This window comes from Catharus ustulatus, chromosome 4, assembly GCF_009819885.2.
Source record: "Catharus ustulatus isolate bCatUst1 chromosome 4, bCatUst1.pri.v2, whole genome shotgun sequence".
Lineage (NCBI taxonomy): Eukaryota > Metazoa > Chordata > Aves > Passeriformes > Turdidae > Catharus > Catharus ustulatus.
The window spans coordinates 24,807,720-24,820,796 of NC_046224.1; the positions used below are offsets into that span (position 1 = coordinate 24,807,720).

Below are 13,077 nucleotides of genomic sequence, written 5' to 3' on the forward strand. Positions count from 1 at the left end.
TAAGTATGGACCTGGGCTGTTTCTTTTATTAGTGTGAGGGAGGGCAGACGACATGCAGGGAACACTACTGTCCTCACACTTTTGTCAGCTCATGAGGGCCACCTTACTCTGGTAAAGGGACGAGATGTCCCAAGAAACACTTGCAGCCCTTGCCCATGCCTTCACACCAGAGTAGGACAGGAGCAGCTTAGGTGCAGAGCAAACGTGTTCCAGCAAAACATCCCCTTTTCTGGGAACAGAGGTGGTTTTGCTTTTCTCCTTCATGGAGGGTCAGTGAGGGATCCCAGGCTGCTGGCAGCTATGGGGAAAGCTGGAGTTGCCTGATAGCTCTGCAGGTTCTGCTGGTGAGGATTGCCCAGACTGGAGTTACAGCAGATGCTTGAGCTGTTCCAAGGAGCAGAACTCTGTGTCCCCCAGTGCCTTTCCATGTGGGAGGAGGGTGAGGGAGGACATGGAGTGAGCTACTGAGGGGTAGGTGAGCTGAATGCATGGGAGCCACCCCTTTTGCCAGGGTAGCAGGGCACTGAAATCCCTTCTATGGTCTGGAAGGGGGGAATGCAAAAGGGGGGAATGCAAGGGAGCAGACCTTGGCTGTGACCCACCTCTAGCCCTTTATTTCTGCTGGGTCAGGATGAGTTTCTCACAGCTGTGAACCAGATGAGTGCTGTATTTAAGTCCCCAGATGAGTCAAGCTTGACACTTTGGAGGTGACAATGACTGTGGGACTGCTGTTGTGTTTGCTTCAGTGGTGAGCTGGTCTGGCAGCAGTTACAGCCTCACTTCAGCAGCACTGCATTTGTGGCCTGACTTTCCTGTGCTCCCCAGCTGGTTCCATGCTTTGCTTTGCCCTGACCTCCTCTTTAAGGGTCTCCTGGGTAGCTCGGGGGTACACAGCCATTGCCTGAGATGAACTGCTTTCCTCACCAAATAATTTTCTGTCACTGAGGAGAAATGACCTCATTTTCTCAACATTCATAAGCCAAGAGAAAACCCAGTTCCAGCTGACCAGCTGAGGTACAGAAGGAGGGAAGGGCAGTTGTCACTCTTTCCATGGCATTTTAAGAGGTGGGAAACAAGCTACCAGGAGTCAGGTTGAGGTGAATGACTTGATGGGTTTTGTCCCTGGATGTTGCCGCTTGCAGGGAGTCTTTAAAGGTCCCCAGGCATCAGTGGCGTGGGGAGTCTCAATGGCCACATAGTGCCCTATAGCATAGCATCAGATGCCATGGAGATAAGCACGGGATCAAAACCCCACTGGTGAGTCTGTTCTGCTGTTGAAGGTGAAGCCCATTCTGTGCTGATCTGACTGATGTGCTGGGGCTGTTCTTCCTGCCTGCAGTCACCCTGGGGAGTGCATCTCCAGCTTTTCAGCCCTTTAGCACAGAATTTCATTCCAGGTGATGCTCTGGGGAGCTGATGGTGCAGTATGAATTTCACAGAAGTGAGAAGCTGTGTCTGGGGGCCAAGAATTTGTGTTCTCTATACACTGACACTCACAAAATGTTAATACCTGTCTGGTTTTGGTAAGCTGTAGGGGAAAGACTATTTGCAAGAATCTGTGGGTGCTTTTGACTCCTTTGGATGTCTGATAGCAGAGAGATGGAGCAAATACATCCTTGTGAGGAAGAATCAATCATCAGTAACATGTCTCAGGGAGGGGGTCACAGAGTAGAAGCTGGAAGTCTCTTTCTTCCCCTCTGTGGTCCTCAGCTTTCACCTCACTTTTGAATAGCTTTGGTGATAATATAATCACTATGGAAGGGTCTGTAGATACGAAGACTCTCTCAGTGTGATGCATGTGCTACCAGTTGCCTTAAGGCAAGGTGTCATATGTTTGTTTTCATTCTTCCATAGCTCATAGGCTCAATCTGCAGACCAGATGGGTCAGAGCTGCCTGTGTATTTTTAGGCTACTATAAGGTCTTCATGAGCTGCTGTCTTTCCTCTGGGAGCACTGCTTTATGCATGAGAACATGTATGTTTGTAAGCAGGGAGAGCACCATTTTCTGCTGGACTTTGTCCTGTTCTCTTGTGTGTGTAGGTTATGTGTGCATGCTCAAAGTCCCCATGCACATATGTGCTATTCCTGCCTCATGGTATTATCCCTGTGTATGTGTTCCTGTGTGCACTCATGTGATCCAGGTCACTGGGGGTTTGTTTGTGGAGTGAACAGGTGTGTGTTTATGTGTGTGTGCACATGCACCTTTTCCATGTCCATGACTTGATGTCTCTCCTGGAGGTGTGTGAGTATATAAGGATTTGTAGTCCTATCCTTTGTTCAGCTGCAGGACATCTGTTCCACATGTCCATGTGTCTTCTTCTCCCCACCTCTCATGAGCCTTCTTCTTCCTCTCCCTGGGGAGACAGCCTTGAGTTGTATTACCTGGTGCCACATGTATGAAGTGAGACAGCTTTCCTGACATACAGAAACTCAAGTACACCCAGAAACATCAAGCCTTGAAGCACTAGCGAGACTGAATCAATGATATTTCCAAGGCCTTAGTAAGATCAATCTGGAAAACCTAGCATGCAAACCTGGGTGCTGTGCTGGCTGAAGGAGGGTGATAAATTGGAGGGAATTCAGAGAAAAGCAATTAAAAATTACGAAAGGGCTGAAGGTATTTATTTATGAGGAGAGATTAAAAGAACAAAATACGTAGAGCTTGACTAAATGATGATACGTGACAGTTTGTGTGTATTGAGGATTGTAACGACCAAGGAAAGGAAGAGGTTGTTTAAAGTGGCAAAAAATGGTCAAAGTCAGAGGTATGGATGAAGCTGAGCAAAGAGGAGAATATTTGTCTCTTGAGGATACATGCAAGCTTCCTGTTGTGAGTGCTCAAACTGTCTATGAAATAGTGTGGCAGGTTCATGGAGATGCAGCTGCTGGCAGCAAGGCAACGTGGTGGTGGGAAGGGGTGGAGGGAACAGGCTACACTCAGCCAGCGGTGGAAGTGGAGTGAGCTGCAAGGCCTCCTCTTTATATGCAGCATTGCCAGGGAAATTCTGAGAGATGTTTGATTGTCTTTCACCTTTTATTGATTCCCTGTCTCATGGCTGGGAAGAACCCACAGACACTGCTGTTGAGGAGGCAGAGAGGTGATACAGGAGGAATAAGTAAACAGAGTCTGATAGAGGTGGAGGACATTATTCCCTCCCCTCTCTCTGGCTGGAAAAGTAGTCTAGGAAGCAATCTCATAGGAAGTGCCTCTAAGTGAAAAGGGGCTTTTCCACATCATCTTTCTAGGACAGTACAAACTGAACCTCCCAAAGCAAGGGGTTGATAGTGGGGTCAGGAGAATCAGACCTCCCTCCTCTGAATTCTTAGTCACAGATGGCCCAGAATTGGGACAACAAGGTCAGAAGGATTAATACCCCTCCTTTTTTTTTCCCTCATTGCAGTCATAGGCCAGGAAAATTGAGTGAGATCATAATAAAAGGATTAGTGTGGAGAGCCTGCCATGAATAGTGTGATAGACAGGTCAGGGAAATGGAAGGGAATTCAAGGGGGTTGGACCTGTTACAGATGGTCTGTTTAAAGGGTTCTGTGTTTATCAACAGGGAAAGGGGATTTGGTCTTAGAAAAGTCTGGAAATAGGCATCGAGGGAGCTAGGGCTCAAGCAGAGATGTTATTCCCAGTAAGGATCTGTACTGGAATGACTGGCTTAAATGACACCTGACCCCCTTCCAGCTTTTGGTCAGGGAAAAAAAAATCTTTCTTGGAATGAGCTCTGCCTTGTCCATCTTGTTTGCTGCCTTATCCATCCATCTCCCAAATTATCTAACATACCAAAATGATACTGTTACTCAGAGCTACTCTTGCCCATGACTTCTGGGTCAGCCTGGCTATGGGAAACCATAGGAATACAAAAAGGACCTTACCAAGCCAGGTCTGTGATCCTTCCAGTGCAGTATCTCCAGCTGTAGCTGGAAGAGAGAATAGCATACAGGCAGGACAACTGTGTAGGAGCACTTCCTCTGAACACCCTTTCAGTCTCCAGTGATGCACGTTTGAAGGAACACAATGCTGGAAGATCTGTTGTGCACTTTATAGCTCTTGGTGGATTTGTTTCTTCCCTGAGTTTGTCCCACCAGTTTTTGAGGTCAGGTAAAGTTTTAGCATCCTCAGAATCTCACAGTAGGAAGTTGTGCATTATAAACATGGAGTTTGTCATGAACCTGTAACTTTCTGGTTTCGTTTCCTGACCCTTGATCTTTGAGTGGGAAGAGGCTGTTAACACGTCTTTCCTCTGTCATCAGTGGTTTTATAGACCTGTCTCATTTTACAGTCTCTGTTGTCTCTTTTCCAGCATCCCTTTACCTTTCATGTCTCTGCATCCATCAGCTGCCTCCTTCTTGGCTACAGTGGTGTAGCTTTTAGCAACAGGACATGGGGTATTGCTGGGTGGGAAGTGATATCACAGTGATGAGCTGCACCAGGTCCCACTCAGGTGAAAATATTCAAGCCGGCTGCAGTGTCCACACATCCATACATGGTACAGGAGCAGCTGAAGAGCTGAAGAAGCTGGGCAAAAATTCTGAAACCAGTTGAAGGTGCCTTTGGTCATCCAGACATAACTGGGTAGGTTCTGAGGAGGCTTGAAAAATAGGAAGGGGATCTTCCAAGATCTTCCCAGGCACAAAAATCAGGCTGACAGGTTGGTAGTTCCCAGGGTTCTCCTTTCTACCCTTTTCAAAGATGGATACAGTGCTTCCATTCTCCCAGTCGCCTGGAACTTCATTTTACCGATATGAGTTTTTTAATAAAAAGCCACTCATGGAGAGTGGCTTGACAACTACATCGGACAATTCCCTCGGACTCTGGGATGCATCTTGTCAGGACCTATAGACTTTTGTATGTTCAGGTTCCTTGGGTGCTCATGAACCTGAACTTAGAGTGGGAAGCACTTTTCACTCCAAGTCCCCATGCCACTGTCCATCCACTCAAGAGATGTGGGAATAAATGTTGTCATTGAAGACTGAGGCAAAAAAAGTTATTGAGTATTTTAGCCTTCTCCTTATCCATTGTTATCAGTTTTCCAGCATTTTTATGAAAAGTGTACACCTTTAAGCTTCCTTTTCTGGTTAACTTATCTGTAAAAGAAGAATGAAAATGAAACATCAGCTATCTTGTGAGTGATCTTCAAACAGATTAGGTTCAGGCTCGTGCCAGGGACTAAAGGGCCCTTGTGGGGTGCAACAAATGTTGGGTGGTACAGGGAAAGAAGAAGGTGCTCTCACTAGTCCTTATGACATTATGATGTTTCCTACAGAGGAAAATTGTTCTGAGTAACCTTTGAGGGCTCTAGGGGACTGAGGTTGGTGCTGGGAAGTATGTTTAGAATGCTGTCAGATGTGATGTGGGCCAGGACAAGCAGCAGGGAGAGCAAGACAGCACTGTCAGGAAGGGAAGGAGATGAGCTGAGAGGTGTGGTGTGAAGGAAGAGTCAAGGGGTGAAGGAAGAAAGGTCTGAACAACATCATAAGGAGAGATAATGATGACAATCTCTTTAGCAGGCACTTGTGCCTTGGGATTTCAGTCAGGTACCCCACTGGATAGGATAAGGAGCTCCTCTGCAGTCCCAGCACCCTGTCCCCAGCCTGGTTACACCACAGAGAGTGCAGCTTCCTCACTATTTCTTACAGACCAGGAAAGGTGGCAGGACATGTTGTATAATATCATGAATGTACAAAGCTTTTCTACCAGCAGGCAAGTATGGAGATAGCAAGGGAGAAGTTATTTTTTCTTCCTCCCCTCTCACTTTCTGTCCTTTCTTTTGTTGTGTCTCCTCCCCCATGCTGTTTGTACCCTTTCTCCCCTCCCTGTCTGCTCACCTAGCACTAACTGCATCCTGTGTCTCTGTTTGTTTCCCTTTAACCCACGCAGTGGATCAGTGGCAGACCCCCACTGTAATTTTTTAAATCAAAGCCCTTTATCTTGTATTGAGCAAGGTCAGGGGAAGCTTCTTAAGGCATCTTTGTATTTTTCTCTCTCTGCCTCAGAGCAACTTAAAGGATGGCTCAACAGGATTAGTAGAGAGCGCAAGATTGGACAAATGGATTTGGCAGGGGCTGGCTGGTGGGCCTGGGGGAGTGGGAACTTGCTGTGCTGAAAAGTGGAAGAGCTGGGCTCTGCTCAGGGCCTCCGCTGTTGTCTGCTGCACCTCTGGGCATGCGAAGGCAGCTGGGCTGATGCAGAGTGCAGCCCTGGGAGAGAGCAGCCCAGCCTGAGGCACTGCTCCTTGCTAAGCAAGGCTACTTAGCACTGGCCGAGTGCTCCAGGGCCGAGGAACAGGGATGTCACTCTGTGCTTCAGGGATCGTTGCTCTCAGTGCAAGCCCTTCTGCAAAGCCTGGAGGGACACATTGAGCACAACGGAGCCGTGCTGGAGCAACATGGGTCAGGCCTCAGGAATAAGCTAGGAAGCCATTCCCTGCAGTTGTGGGTCCCTGAGACACAGTTCTCTCTTTGCCCCCATCCTGCTGGGTGCTGCTGGAAGTGAATTAGCAATCCATACGTCCTGTCATTAGGCTCTGCTCCCTTGGCTTAGCTGCTTCTGCTTCTCTTCTCCCCTGTTTTGCCTTATGATTTTGCAAGTGCTTGTATTAGAAGAAAGTGTCAGGCTTGCAATTTCTCCTGCTGATACTCAGTGCATCCCTGACCCTTAACTGCCCCAGCCCCTTGCTGCTGCTGGCAGCACCAGTCCTCCCCTCCTGTACTCTAACCCATGATGTCTCTGCCTGGCCTGGGAGAGGGTCTGCCCCAGACTGCCCCTTCACCAGTAATGACCAAGCTGTTTTGAGCAGCCACCTGTGCAGCCAGTCACCAGCCTGTCTGCAAAGGGACCTGTCCCTTCCCCACCACATGGTCAATCTGCACCAAGCTGGAACCCCCATCATTTATTCTCTGGTCCCCCAAATGACTGCTCTCTCCTTCAGCTGAAGCCTCTCTGTCCTGTCCTGTATTCTCAGTGCACTGGGGCTCAGTGGTCAGAAAGGAGACTCATGAGGAGCATTTTGCACAGCTACAGCTGGTTCCTCCAGCCTGTTCCCCCTTGGACAGACACCCCCTCCTTACACATGGTGTTCAAGCCCATGCACCCATCGTGTTACCCTGTCTGCATGCATACGGCAGCGTGGATTGAACATGCCAGGGAACAGAGATTCACACAACCTTGGCCTTGCTTTGCCAAGCCTCCCAGAAAGATGGGATGGCTGGATCAGCCAAGGACATGGCTGCTCCTTCCTGGTGCAAGGATTTACCTCACAGGACTTGCCACACTGTGGTCTTCCCATTATTCTGCCCTTCGTTGCCCAGGCAGATGAAGGGTTGCTCTGGGATCTCATTTCCTCCCCATCAGCCTCCAGCAGCAGCCTGGCTGGATGCTCCAGGGTTTGTCTTTGGTCTGGGGCCCCCCAGCCCCTCATGTGTGCTGCTCATGGGGGAAGCTCATGCTGTTTCTGCACAGAAGAGGATTTGCATGCATGGTGGGGGAGAGACAGCCTTGGCCTGTTTATTCTTAATGCTCCATATTATCTCCATTAATAATGCCACCTCTGCCTCACATGCTAATTAAGGCTCAAGATTGTTAATGTAATAGGGAATTTGGGCAGAGACCTCACAAGACTGGCTGGATTAAGTTAACCTTATGGACTGTTAATGGATCTCCTGGAGGGGCATTTCAGCCTAATGAGAATCCAGCTTGAATGGTAATCAGGGGCTCACTCTCCATATTCCTGGTGGGGCCTGGAAAGCTGGCAGGGCTGCAGGGCAGGATGTGGGAAAGCATCAGCAGGAGCTGCTCATGAAGCTGAGCAGGGAAGAGGAGGATGCAGGGCTGGAGGGAAAGAGCTCAGTGTGAGAGAAGGACTGGAGTAGCAATGCTGTGCTGCTGCACAGGGAGAGCCTGAAGCAGGTGCTGAGACTGTTCTGTGCTTTTCATGGTGGACATTTAAATATTAGCACAGAGGGCTATTTTCCTGGTTGTGATTGCCAGCAGTGAAAAGGTCACCCAAACTGTCTAAGCTATGAGCAGTGCTCCTCTGTAGGGGGAAAAAAAAATCTGGCGAATCCTGTCCACTGTGGGTCGTGACTGCTGCTATGCAGTGGATCAGAGAGCCAGACTTTCCCAGTCTGTCATCTTGTGGAGAAAACCACATTCTCCTGTGTAGAATGGTGTGGAGAAAGCATCAGAGAAGGGATCTGGTATGAAACACTCTTATGTGTAAAGTGAAAGGCTGAGTTCAGAAGAAAACTGGAGGCAAAGGGTTCAAAATGGAGCTTAGAGGTGAGGCTTTCAGTGCATAGGGTTGAGAAAAATTTAGGGATATTGCAGATTCAGGACTGCAGTCGAGAAAAAAAAAACAGATGGTGCTTAAGTGTTAAGGCTTCATTTCATGGCAAAAGTGTGTGTTTCTGGTTCTGGGTGAAACTGGGTCTTACTGGGAGCCCATCAAGCCTTCCAGGGAAGATGTGCATATTTTTACGAGTGGCTCCTATGTGCTAGTTTTGTCCTCCAGAGGGAATAGGTGCAAAGTGGGATATAGGGCAAAAGCAAAGCCTGAAATGGAGGCCAGTTGCTTGCATTTCAGTTTGGGGAGTTGAGTAATTTAGATCAGCCTCAGAACAAACAACTAGAGCTCCGGGTATGGTGTTTGGGAGGGAGGCAGTGATCTGCAAAATTGGCTAAAGAAATAAAGAAATGTCCTTGGGGTTTTCTTCTTACTCAAGTACCACTGCCCCAGGACGTGCTCCAAGTGGACAGGCTCTGTGCTTTGGAACCCAGCCTGGAAGTTCCCCTGGAAGTGGGATCTGGCTGATGGTTTAGCCTTCTGATAGGAGCAATAACAGAGCAGCTAAGACATGTTGTTTTGGCTCCAGAAGCGTGAGTTTGAGCTGAGCTGACTGCAATTCCTGCATAAAATGTCTTACTCCAATCCCAGCTATGGGTGATTCTGGCTGGGGAGCTGAAAGTCAGACAGGTGTGGCTGCAGCTGCAGGAGCCTCTCCACATTCCCAGCTACAGGGACCGCTCTCTCTTGACTCTGTTGCCTTGAGTTGCCCTACCTGAGCTGTGTCAGCCTGAGATGGCCCATGGCTCGGATGTGAGGCTTGGGAGTGGAAGTTTGTGGGTTTGGGTGAAAATTGTGAGTTCGTAGTGCAGTTCTTGTGGGTTGAAAAGAGGAATAAGGACATGGAAAGGGACTAGGTCCAGTTCAGGTTGGTCAGTGAGTTTTTTCTTCACTTTCTGGCTCTCAATATGCGAAAACATCAGAGAACTGCTAAGAAAGGAGTTCCCTCCCAGTGTGGTGAGTGGGAGTTGGTTCCCAGGGCAGAGCATGCTGCTGCCAGTGAGCAAGGGGAGCTGAGGGAAGGCGAGAAAGGAAAAGCGGAGTCCAGGAGGAGAGACAGTGCAGGAGCCAGACAGACTGATCCACCCAGAGAGGGGATCCCATCCCTGAAAACCTGGGTGCTCTCCAGCACATGCACACTCCCACAGTTTTGTGCTGCTGCACTGCACTGCTTTCCCAAGGCTATGCAGGTGTGCAGTAACACACCAGTGTCTCTCTGAGGTGAATGCTGCCACACACACACAAGGCAGCCCACAGGGGATCCACTGCTCCCTATGACACCTCACAAATGTGCTGGTGTTTTCAGCAAGGCACAGACCCACACACAGTCACTGCTCACCCTGCACTGCAGCACTTGATGCATACATGCACATCCCAGATATGCATACCTGGCACATGCACAGCACCAACACACAGGTGCTCACCAGAGGCCACGCATTCCTGCACACCCACCTGCACACATGGCGCCACGTTGTCCATATTGCCCTCTTCCAGCATTATCCCATGTAGATGGGTTCATCGGGACAGTACTGACAGACACAGGTTTGTGTCTTCCAGGTCCCCCTGCATGCCACCAGAAAACACAGATGTGGCATCTTTTGTTTGAGAGGAACACCAGTGCGCACATGCAAATGCATCTGCATCCCACTCAGCTCCAGTTTTTTGCATTTTCTCAATCCCTTTTCCTTTGTTTAGCCTGTCATAGTACTTCTTCCATGCCTCTGAAGCACAGGAGCAGATGGTTTGCAGGTCAGTTTAGGATGATGGTTCACTTTTCTGCTAGTGGCTCTCTTCAGCTGCTTGGGTCAGTGCTAAGTGTCTCAGAGATTAAGATCCTCCTTGCCCATCCACACACAACACCTCTGTGTCACTCTCAGCACCTATTAGAAGTTCTGAGTCCAAATGCCTCTTTAAATTGCCCTCATGACCGTACTTTAACCCGAGTAGCACTTTGGGCCATAGTGGCTTTTCTAGGTTTGGCAGCATCTGTTAGCTTTGACCAAAAGAGGCAGCTCCATCTCCACTCTGCTTTGTACATGTGCCTTACTGAGACTCAAAAGACTCTCTCACTTGTCCCCTTTCAGCCTAAATTATTAATCTGCTGTAATGCACAATGGATGTTTGTGGGAAGAGGCATGCAGGTACAATTGAGCACAGTGCCGAGGCACTGACGTTACTAGCAAGCTGAAATTGCCTGGATGTACGGGCCAAGCTTAGCTGAGAGAGACAGGAAATTTCTACTCCTTCAGAGCACTTCAGAAAAGTGAATGGTGGTGGCACCAGTGAAGGCAGAGGGGAAGAGGGGCTGTTTGGAGCTGAGGTGGCAGTGAGGGCTGCCCCATGTGTTTCTATTGGCTCCTCTGATGCTGCCATGGACATGGATGTGGTGCGAGCATGGGGAAGTGGGAGTGTGCTGAAGTGGGTGGCTTTGAGGAGTAGAGAGCTGGCATGCCAGAGTAATGGTGTGGAAAGTGTACATGCAGTGGGAAGGGGCTGAGGCTTCTGGTAATGTGCGTGAGGGCAGGGAGCTCCTGAAAGAGCCCATTGCAATGTACACTCCACTGACTTACACTGAGGTGTATCCATACGTGCTGGAAGCCCATGCTGTCCAATAGCACAGGACAAGAGCTTATGGGACTCCTTTCACACTTCCTCCATGTGTCTGGGACTAGACCCAACTGCAACCCCTGCATTGCCTAAGCCACGCCTATGCCAGCCTTTTTTGTGCCTGTGAGCTCTTCCTTTTTTGTCTGTGCCACTGCTGCTCCAATGATCCCAGTGCAGCCATGGGCCCCTATGACATGTAACTTACAGCTGCACCCACACCCAGCTGCTCTTCCTCGTGCTTCCCCTTGCCTCTCCCATTCCCCGGGGGCACACAGGTACGCTTGCTTGCCCTGATGTCGAACCCTGATTGTTGTCCGTCATTGCTGGCAGCATCTCGCTGTGACACGTTAAACAAGCCTGGCAGAGCGCTCGCTGTGCTGTCCCTGGTGCTGGGCCACTCTCCCTTCATTCCCTTGCCCCTTCTTACCCACCTCGTGTATCTCCTTGTGTTTCCTGGGGCCTGGGGGAAGTGGGCACCTTCCTGGCCAAACCTCTGCTTCCCATAAGGGTTTATGTACTCCTCCAGCACGCTTAGGTTTGCAGTCACATCCCCTGATGCCACTATCAGCCAATTTCAGAGCATTCGGGGCTGGTGGGACTGTGCACTCTTTGCATGCAAATTATGCACATCTAACACCAGAATGGAGGGAAGGAAAAGGGATGAGTGTGGATGCTTTTGCAAGACTTTTGCTTCAGAAACTTTGCCCTCCCAGAGCAGCAACTCCAGTTCATGGGCAGACACATGGGAGATTGTAGAATGGGCAAAATTAGAGAAAGTGTGGGGTTAAAAAAAAAAAAGAAAAAAGGAAAAATCTTACTCAGAGATGGAGGCCGTTAAAGCAGATTCGGTGTGACAGTGGAGTGTGTATGTGTGCATATGCACCCGTGCACTTGCACAGAATACAGCTGTCTCCAAAGTGAGTTCCAGTTTCATAACTTACAAGAATTTTTTGTTGCTATTGTTGTTTGGTTTTTTGTTTTGTTTTGTTTTGGGTTTTTTTGGTGAGTGATGCTGGCTGTCTGTGTTTCATGTCTAGTTTGTGTTTGTCTGCCTGTGTTGGATGTTGATGAGTATTTGTGTTTTCCGTGTGACAGAATATGTCTGGTGGCTGCTGAGGCTAACGTTTAGGATCCAGAAGGATGGTGTGCCACTGTGTGGGCTGAGTTTAGGTAGGTAACAGTATCTGATACAATCAGTTTGTATGCTGCAGGCAATTCATAACCAGAGTATATTTGTGTGTGACATACAGCCACTGGTGCTTACTTATGTTCTTGAGTGCATGAGGATGTTTTATGTGCCCTCATTTCCTTACAGATACATCATTTGCTAGTGTGGTATTTCCACTGATATGGATGTGTGTGTGTATATGACATTTTTTCTGGTGTCTGCTGTGGGAGTGGGGTCATTAAATGCTGTGTGTTTGTGCAGTGACAGTTTCGTATAAGGGGTCAGGAGCTGGTGTGTGGTAGACATGTTTAGGTATTCCGCGTGCATTTGTGCAGGAACCACAGTTTGCTGTGCTGTATAAAAATATTTTTGCTGTGTACTCATAGGAGCAGTAGAATAGGCTGGGTGGAGCTGATGTGGTGGTGTGTGATGGTTCTCTGGGTTATCACGTGTGCATCTTAATACAGATGTGCAACCCTGCAGGTAGGTGCAGGCCGTATGTAGAGAAGAGAAGCACCTCACCTTTAGAGGAGCTCTGAGTTTTTAAGGGTTGTAAGTAAGGTGGTGTGGGTAAATGTCTGTGTGTGTGTCTGTGTGTGTGTGTCCTGAGTGCACAGAGTGTCCTTGCAGGGGGTGTGCCTGGGTGACTGTGTCGGCTGGGAGATGGGGGATGTGTGTGTGTGCAGACACACTTCACCTTCTCCCCGTGCAGCTCCGTCAGCACCTTGCCCTGTGCTGGGTCAGGTGCTCTCTCCTTTTGTGTGCAGTGGGACAGCCAGGCTTTTAGCACACAGGCCAACCTCTTTCCATCCTTTCAGTCTCTCTCCATCTGGCTGTCTGTCTACTCTGCTGCCCGTGTCCAGTTGTCTGTTCCCATAATCACCGATACGCCTTGACTAGCTCACACCCTACACTGCCTGTGGACTCAGCAGCTGTGCATCTCTGTCCCTC

The 13,077-nt window shown here is 49.0% G+C and overlaps 1 long non-coding RNA gene across 4 annotated transcripts in view; it reads left to right on the forward strand.

The window, feature by feature from the left end:
* The window catches only part of LOC116994866, a 50,992-nt gene that overhangs the window by 4,425 nt on the left and 33,490 nt on the right, over window positions 1-13,077 (forward strand). The window lies entirely within an intron of this gene.